Source organism: Delphinapterus leucas, chromosome X (genome assembly GCF_059928025.1).
Source record: "Delphinapterus leucas isolate spDelLeu-1000000601 "Yukka" chromosome X, BTC_Dleu_Yukka2, whole genome shotgun sequence".
Taxonomy (NCBI): Eukaryota; Metazoa; Chordata; class Mammalia; order Artiodactyla; family Monodontidae; genus Delphinapterus; species Delphinapterus leucas.
The window spans coordinates 86,675,582-86,685,001 of record NC_143150.1 but is presented as its reverse complement, the minus strand read 5'-3'; positions in this window follow the sequence as shown (position 1 = coordinate 86,685,001).

Genomic DNA, 9,420 nt, shown 5'->3' with positions numbered 1-9,420 from the left:
CTGAAGGTAAGTACATGAAATCCTTCCCTGTGCCCCCACTGACAACTCCCAGATCCAAAACACAAGCTGCCTGGCTTTCATCCTTAGGCAAAATATCAAAGGAATTAAACTATCTGGGATTATTCAGGGCACCTAGTGGCATGTTGGTGCTCCCAGAATAAAGTGCTTTTCATTCTGGCATTTGGGGGGCACCCATTACAACTGCCAGCTCCCCGGCGGCTCACCTAAAATAAAGCCAGCGAGTGGACAAGTCAGCTGGATATACAGACATCTCACTTTGTATCAACTCATTCACAAACTATAAAATAGAAAATATGAGAGAAAAGGTGAGCAGCCTAGAGGATCAATCCAGGAAGTTCAACATCCAACTAACAGACATTCCAGAAAGAGAAAACAGAGAAAATGAAGGGCAGGAAACTACCAAAGAAATTATGTAAGAAAAGACAAGGTGCATCAAGTTGAAAGGGCTCACTGAGTACCAGGTAGGGTGAATGAAAAACAGACCTTGAGCTGAGTGCTGGTTTTATAGGTGTGTTTGGCTTGTGGAAACTTGACCATGTGATATGAGCACTTTTCTGTATACATATTTCAGTATGAAGTTTTTTAAAAAATCCCCCTCCTAAAAAATTTTCAAATAAAATGTCCCCAGAAGATGTGCTATGATTATCCTGTGGTTTCAAGGAACACCACACAACAGTAAGTTTAAGTAAGCACATACATACATAAATAAATAAATAAATAAATAAATAAATAAATAAATAAATAAATCGATCGATCGATAAGGTGGAAAGTCCTGATCCAAATATGAAACAAAGTAAAAAGCGGCATGACTTTGAGCAATTCGTAGAGCATAAGAAATGAAAATTCATTTGATCTTGATGCTAGGAAAATTTTCCTGGGAGTACAGAGGTTGGGACAGTGGACCTGTGGGAAGTGAGGTGTAATTATAGTACACTATTTAGCCCTGCAATTAATAATATGACATAGTCATAATCACATAAACACCGTGTATTGGTGGTCAACTTTTAAAGTCAATCTGTCCAGAAAAGCACTGAAGACCTAATTATTGTTACATAACAGAATGCAAATGTAGTCAACCTTGCTGGATGCAAAAGTACAGAACACAGAAAGTGGGAGGTGGAAAGGTGGAGGAGAGATGGAGGGAAGGATGGGGCACTAATAACTATATCTTACAAACCGAGTGGTCAAGAGATACTGTAGAAAATTGATGGAATAAGAAATTACAGTCTAAGTAGTATCTAGCAAAGTTACAAAGGTAACTAATAGAGGAACCAAAATAGTAATGTAATTATTAAAGTTTGGAAGGGGGAAAAAAGAGTCAAGTGTTGTAAATAAGCTAAATTCTCACTTGTCATAGTAGAAAGAAGTCAGTAGATGATGTTTAAAGTTGATAAATGAAGAAATAACCAACAAAGGATGTTTATTTGGAGATACGAAGTCACCACCAGAAAGCCTCAATGGTAAAAGTGGTCACCTCTGGGGGCTGGGAAGTGGGGGGCAGGGAGACATTGGCTTATTAGTATGCATGTCCTTGTGTACTATTTGCCCTTTTAAAATTATGTATATGGGGACTTCCCTGGTGGTCCGGTGGGTAAGACTCTGTGCGCTCCCAATGCAGGGGGCCCAGGTTTGATCCCTGGTCATGGAACTAGATCCCACATGCATGCCACAACTAAGAGTTCGCATGCCGCAACTAAGAAGTCCACATGCCACAACTAAGGTCCCGAGTGGTGCAACTAAGACCTGGCGCAGCCTATATAAATAAGTATTTTTTTAAAAAAAATAAATAAATTATGTATATGTACTGCTTTGATTTAATTTTTCAAAACAAGTCCCTCCTCTTTCTTTGGACCTCAGTCTCCCACACGGTCCATATAAAATGGGGAGGTTGATGACTCTAGGTGATGTGAAGTCTTGTTCTCCAAAATCCATGCTTCTTTCTAGAGCAGAAGCAAGACAGGCCAGTGAAGGACCGACTCTTTCCTAACTAACCCCTCGACTCCTCACAGTATCATAACCATCCGTTACAGATGCCTTCTCAGGTGCCCCAGCCTGCACCACCCTCTGGTCGTCTTCAAACCCCACCATCACCAGTCCAGCCTCACCAGCCTTCCATTCATTCAACTATTTACACCCATTAGTTATTTATACCTGCCTGAGTCACAAAGGATTTGAGGTGGCTTACTCTAATAACACAGATAAGGAAAGAATAAAAATTGAACTAGAAAATAAGAGCTCAGAAAAAGAGATCAACAAAGATGCTAGAGCTGTACTTCAAATTAACTGGTAGCTGAGGCAGAAAGCAAGATACAATGAGCCATGACAGCCTCATATTAGGAAGGAGGAAATATACCAGTTTTCAGGGGAAGCAAACCTTTGCCGAGCACTGAATTCTTCAAGTCATTGTCCATTGTCCATGGGAGATTTCATGAAGGAGAAGGAAATGACTGTTTTTGATTTGTTTTGTTTTTGTTTTATTAAACTTCAAGTTGTCCTATTGTAATGATGTGCTATCCAGATCTGGATGACTTATCTCCTATAAAAACTGAAGAATCCTAGGTAATATCATGATTATGAAATGAGGTATAAGAGCATATGTTTTGGCACAATCATGAATTATGTCATTGCTTTTCTCCCCCCGGAAATGACTATTTATTGAGCACCTACAAATATCAGGGAATGCCATTCAAATGATCTTGGTCAATCCTGAGAGATGGGCATTGTCATCCCATTTTACAGATGAGGAAACTAAAGCTCAGAGAAGGTAAAATGACCTAGCTGAGGTCATCCAGTTGGTTGGGGCAGAGCCGAGATTCAAACTTAGGTCTGTCCGTCTCCAAAGCTCATTCTTTACGTATCATACCGGGGGCCTCAAAACAAAGCCACCCAGGCTAGAGACACCCTGCCTAAGGCAATGGGGACACAGTGATGACACAGGCCCGCCCTCTTCCATGAAAACAGAAAAAGGGGGATGACAGGCCTTGCTGTCAAGCCAGAAACTGCCTCTGAGCTGCCTCAGTTACATTAAATGAGGACCTGCAAGGCAGAAAGCAGCAAAAAGAAAGCTGGGCCTGGGTGGAGAAACGGAAACCACAGACCCCAGCTGTGAATCTACCTGATCTGATTTCTGAGGGGCTGAACCAGAGCAGAGGGTCTGTCTGCCACTGAAGCAAGAGATCCTTTACTTAGGTGATGCCTACTCTTTACCGTTTCCTCCCCAGCAAATCAGCCAGCCTCCTGGAGGCCTGGTTTTCTCATCTGTAGGACAAAGATAATGATCCCTACAACCTTCACAGGATTTCAAGGCATAAAATAGCACATTTAAGGAATGATGCTTTAAACACTGGCATTAACACTAGAGTGACTTTTCTAATCAGAGCTCTTCTGCTCACACGTTGAGTGGCCTCCTACAAGTCCTTTCTTTAGGCTTCAGTCTTCTCATCTGTAAAATGAACATCCTGATTTTTAAGGGTCCCTCCAGCTGGAAGGTTCTTCACGTTTATGCTGATATTATTAAAACCCTACTGGTCATGAGTGGCTGCACTCCCTTCTGTCACAGCACTTATCAGTGTGTTGCCACTGTCTTTCTCCCCCAGTAGATTATCTCTACTCCCACCACCCAAGTTCAGGCCTTATCACTTCTCATCTAGACTGTCGCACAGCCTCATCACTGAATGCCCTCCAGTCTATCTTCCAAATTGCCCTGTAGTAGGATCTCTCCAATACACTGCTCTCAACACGTCACCCCATACTCTACAATACACCTCTTCCCTCAGCTTAGAACTCTATGTTGGTTCCCAATTTGCAACAGAATAAAGCTCCTTATCCCGCTACTCCAGTGTCCTCATGATCTGCACCAGCCAAGTCGTCAGACTCTTCTCTGGATCCTCCCTGCCTCCCTGTTTGTGCTCTAGCTTGTACTGACCTGGTAAAAGTGTTCCCCTCCTCACCTCCACATACCCTGCTGGTCTCATACTTCTGTACATTTGGTCGTGCTGTCCCCTCCATCTTGACCTCCCTTTGGTTCCCAATTCCCACCGACCCACATGCCGTCCTTCTTCACCTAGCTAGCCCCTACTCATCCTCCAAGCCTCAGATCAGGCATCACCTCAGTCTGGGTAGATGTCCCTCCTTTGGGCACCCGTGGCCTCCCGTGCTCCCCTCTGGCATAGCACACAAGACACCACGTTACATTTGTCTTCTCCACCCAACTGTGAGCTCCCTGAAGCCAAGAAGCATATACTATTAATCACGGAACTCCCTGCCTGCAATAGCACAAGCTGTGGTACATCCCAGGTGCACAATATTCACTGGATGGCCCTCTATCTCTAAGAAATGTGATGAGCTCCCACATGACCTCTCGCTCCTGCCCTTCCATGGCACGGAATTTTGCAAAATTATTATTATTAATAATAAAAATGCCTATCACCAAGTAAACACACACTCTCTGCTGAACACTTCTCTGTCATCTCACTGAATTCTCACAACAATCATGACAAGAGGGGTCATTTATGAATTGTCTAGCATATCAGATGTACAGTTGTGAGGCATGCCTCCCAGTTTTGTAAGGAAATTTGGGGGAAGGAAGAAATTAGGTACTTTTTATCACAGATATAATGACAATAATTCTAAAGTGGTTCTATAGAGGAAAATATTGGCTCTATTCAGGTGAATGCAGTATATTGCATCTGGAATCCAGTAGAAAATCACAAGGCCCAGCCAGATATGCAATCTTATTATCCCTTAAAAAAAAAATACATATATATATATATATATATATATGTGTGTGTGTGTGTGTGTGTGTGTGTATGTATCATCACATAGCTACAAAGAAATACATTTGATATTAGTGAAATGGTACATATCAGGTGATAATTGTGATAAATTTCCCTCTAAAATGTTAGAGGAATCATCGTGATCTGTCGTGTAGCCCTGGCTTGTCATGTTTGTTTTAAAAAGGATGTGATGCGACAATCTTGGCTGGGTTGCTTTGTCTGCTACACTCCACCTCTAGAGGGCAGGGCAGCCTCACATATTGTTTTCCACCCTTATCCCTCGGTTTTTTTCATCCTGATCAGGACCTTGCTGGGTGTGCTTGGCAGCCAGGAAACTTTCTGATATATTTTTGTGGGGCTGGGGGGAGGCGGGCAACAGGAATCGCACCCATCAGAAAATACAGTTTTATCCCCATTGACTACTTAAGAAAACGGAGGTTCTGAAAGTTAAGTGACTTGCCTAGAGTCACAGAAATTCCTCCTTCCCACGGCACCACATTTTTCTCCAAATGCGAAGGTCCCAGAGAGCAGCTCCTAAGTGCTTAAGAACAGGCGTCCCGGGACTTCCCCAGCGGTCCAGTGGTTAAGACTCTACACTCCCAATGCAGGTGGGCACGGGTTCAATCCCTGGTCGGGGAACTAACATCCCACATGCCACACTGTGCAGCCAAAACAAAAAACAGGCATCCTTGCGTGAGTGCTTTTCAACATGGATGCCTGGAGAGAGACCTGACACCACAAGGAAGTGAGGGTAACTAGCAAATGATCTTGCCCTAAATGACTTACCACAACAGAGGAATAAGTCATTTACTCCTCATTCCTCCCCATGACAAGTGTTGATTCTTCTGCCAGGGAACATGTTCTAGAACATATGTTCTAGAACATAGGCCCTATGTTCTAGAACATAGGGCCTATGTTCTAGGGCCCGAGGGAACAAGAGCAGGAGGGCATCGATTAGGAGACTGTGGTCAAAATCCAAGAGGCTATCAGGAGAGGGAGCTTGACTCAAGCAGTGGTCCCATAGCCCTTCTATGAGCTAGAAGGGCTGTGTCTTATTTTGACTCCAAGACGCCGTGCCTAGCCCAGGGTCACAGCCCAATAAAGATTTGATGGGTAAATAAGTAATTTCCCACTGGATGAGGCAGAGGGCACACAGGTCCTATGCAGGCCTCTTTGCTCCTTTCAGGACAGAAGATCCCGCATTAAGGGAGAAGAGCATGGTATGACATGGCCATGGCATGGGAGGGACAGGTAATGACGAGCAGATTGGCCTAAGTGTCTCTGAAGTCTCATCTGACTCTGCTACCCTGACATCCTATGAACTAGGAGACTGGTGAGTGGGAGGAACACAGAGGGCAGAAGCCAAACAGCTCCAGGGAGCATGAGGGAAAAGCCACAGAGAAGCCAAGAGAACCCTGAAGTTGAGTCATCTCTCTCTACAGGAGTCCTGAAAGGAAGAACACCTTAGGCACCCCTGGCCATTAGTGCACCGGGACTTAATCTGACAATCATTTGTCTACTCAACATTTACTGCGCAGCTACTGTGTGCTGTGCTATGTTTTTCCAAGCTTCTAGCTCCTTCAGTTACACCCACAGCACCTAGCAGAGGGACTGACACAACGTGCACATGATATATGTGTATGAAATCTTAATCTGACGGAGCCCTCAAGCTAGTAGAGATGACACGAGATGTAAACAAATAAAGGTATAAAAGGGGGCAAAGTGCTCATTTCAAGGGTCAGGGATAGACCTGTGCACAAACACGGGAGAGGCAACAACAGTGGAATGCAGCCTGGGCACTGGATGGAACAGCCCGGGAGAAGCGAACAACATGAGCAAAGACCCAGAGGCTCTCAGGGGGCTGAGTGGGCTGACAATGTGGCACACAGGCCAGTCTGGCTGGAACTCGGTCTGTGTGAGGGGGACTGTAAAAAGATGAGAGGAGAAAGGTGAGATCCTAAAGGGCCCATGCATGGCAGGCAAAGCAGTCTGAACCTTCTCCTGCAGGCAGAGACAGCAGGAAACTGCTGAAGCCCCACAGAAAGCTTGGTCTGTCTGTACCTCATCAGGGGCCCGAGGGAACAAGAGCAGGAGGGCATCGATTAGGAGACTGTGGTCAAAATCCAAGAGGCTATCAGGAGAGGGAGCTTGACTCAAGCAGTGGTCCCAGGAGCTCTGCTGGGGGAAGCCCAGAGCCACATCCAGAGCATCTTTACCATCTTCACACCTGCCTGCAGGAGGCATTGGTGGACCAAAGGCTCAGGAGCCAGATAGCTCTGGGCCTCATGCAGTTGTGTAACCTTGGGCAGGTCATCGCACCTCTCTGACCTCTCGTTTCCCTGTCTGAAAAAAGAGGATAATACCAATATCCACCTGGCATGGACTCTGTGCAAATGAGATAAGAAGCAACATGGAATGGTGGGTGAGAACGTTGTGGATGGACTCTGGAGCCTGGCCACCTGGGCTCCTTCTAACTCCTTCTCAGTTCTGCTACTTATTCACTGAGTGACCTTGGGGAAGTTACCCAACCTTTCTGGGCCTCGGTTTCCTCATCTGTGAAATGGACTTAATAACAGTATCTACATCAAAGGATTCATATGGCGATTGAATGAATTAATACACAGAAGGCACTTAGAACAAATAGTGCTTGGCACACAGTAAATGCAGGTTAAAAAAAGATGTTAGCTATTGTTACATAAAGCCACATAGGGTGGTGACTGGCACATAGAAGGCTGAGGCTCACTCAGCACATGTGCGGCCCCTTCTCCATGCCCCAGGCCTCCCCTGTGCTCCCAGCAAATTCAGAGGCCACCGGAGGCAGAGGTGAGACAGATGAAAGAGTAGCAGAGGGCAAGCCTGGGTCTGGTCTTCCTCCCACCTCCCCCTCCATCCTTCACCCACTCTCTTCAAAGCCCCCTGCCCAGGTCTTAGACCAGTGGCCTGGCCTCCACTCCTCACTGCCCTTCCTACTCATTTTGTCCTAAGCACCGGCACTACAGTGGGTCAGGCTTGGCCCCCTGTGTCCTTGGTCAGGGAAGGGGGTGGGAGGGTTCTCAAGCGCAGAGAGTCTGGTGTTTGCTCAGCCTGGGGGCCCCTCCTGCTCTGTGCACACAGCCAAGAAATGTTTGTGGATGACAACAGCCCCATTCTCGCCCCAGATCTAGACTGAGAAGCAAGATTCCTCTAATTCTCATTCAATTCGACATTATCATTGCCTCCCACATGAGTATAATGCTCCCAACACAGTGGGGGGAGGGAGGGAAATGGTATTCCCTCCTGGGAAGAAGGAAAGACCCCCACCCCCCGCCCAGGAAAAGTGCCCAATACCCCAAAGGAGACAGACTTCCCCAGGGCCCCTCCCTGGGCTCCCTCCCTCCCTCCCAGTGCCCTCAGCCCCTGTGGGGAGCGCACTGACACTCCAGCGCACACACAAGACAACCCGGCAACTGTGTCTAGAGCCTAGACCACGCATTGTCCTGGCTACTGAGAACACCAGGCCAGTCCTGCTGGTTGCTGTCCCCCAACGCAAGCCAGCCTGCTGGGGGGGGCGTGCAGAGGATGAAGAGTTACCACCAAACCAGCTTCAGCCCACCACCACCTACGGCAGAGCCGGAGCTGGGCCCAGGCAAAAATCATGGGAAATGCAGCTCTCTTCAGCGTGGAGGACTCAGCAGTGGCCCCCAGCACGCCTGTAAATCATTCCAGGCGCCAGAACGGAAAGGGGGGGCCAGGCCAAGATCAACAATGAAAACAGAGCTCTTCTCTAACCATGGGGAGTGGGGGTGACAATTCCAGGGAAAAAGACCTAAGCATTGCAGACCAGCAGCTGCTAAAAAAACAAACAAGCAAGCAAAGACCTCATGTACAGAGGCCCAGTGGCCAGAAGGAGGTCGGGCCTCATCGTGCGCTATGCTGCACTAGAAAGGCCACACCCAGAGCACAGCAGAAGGCAGACTGGCATCCGGGAACCTGTCCAGAAGAGACAGTGCGGGAGGATGTGGGAATCCTGGGGGGATGACATAGGTGGGGGTGGACGTGACAGCTGCTATCAACTGCGGTAGAGGGCAAGTTCACAGGCTCGGGAGTCTGTCTCACAGATAGTGTGACCTCTGGTGTGTTACTTCACTTCTCTGAGCCCTCGGTTTCTTCAGCTGTAAAACGTGGGTTGTGGTGACAGACGGACAGCGTCGCTGGGCAGAGGGGCCCTTCAACAAGCAGCAGCTGGGCCCAGGCCCCTCTGTCCCCTCTTCCTCCACCAGAGGGAGCCTGGGGACCAGGAGCGCCCAGCATGTACCAGCTCTACCTAGCCTCCCCCAATGCTGCAGCCTCTGCTGCTCAACACCCACCCTGCCTGCCCTGGCTTCCAGCGGCAGCCTCTCACCCACTCCTTACAAACCCAGAACAGGCCTGGCAGGGGAGTAGCTTGCAGCAGCTGTGGCGACAACAATGGCTAGTGCATCAATACGCCCTCCTGACGCCTGGTCGAGAGAGAGGGAGGGAGAGCAGAAAGAAGGGAGACAAGGCCTTCTGCCCTGCCCCATCGACTCCCCCCCTCATCACTCATCCCAGAGCAATCTCCCCTTGCTCAAATCCTCCAGATACCTCAAGCTCTCCTGGCCTCTCC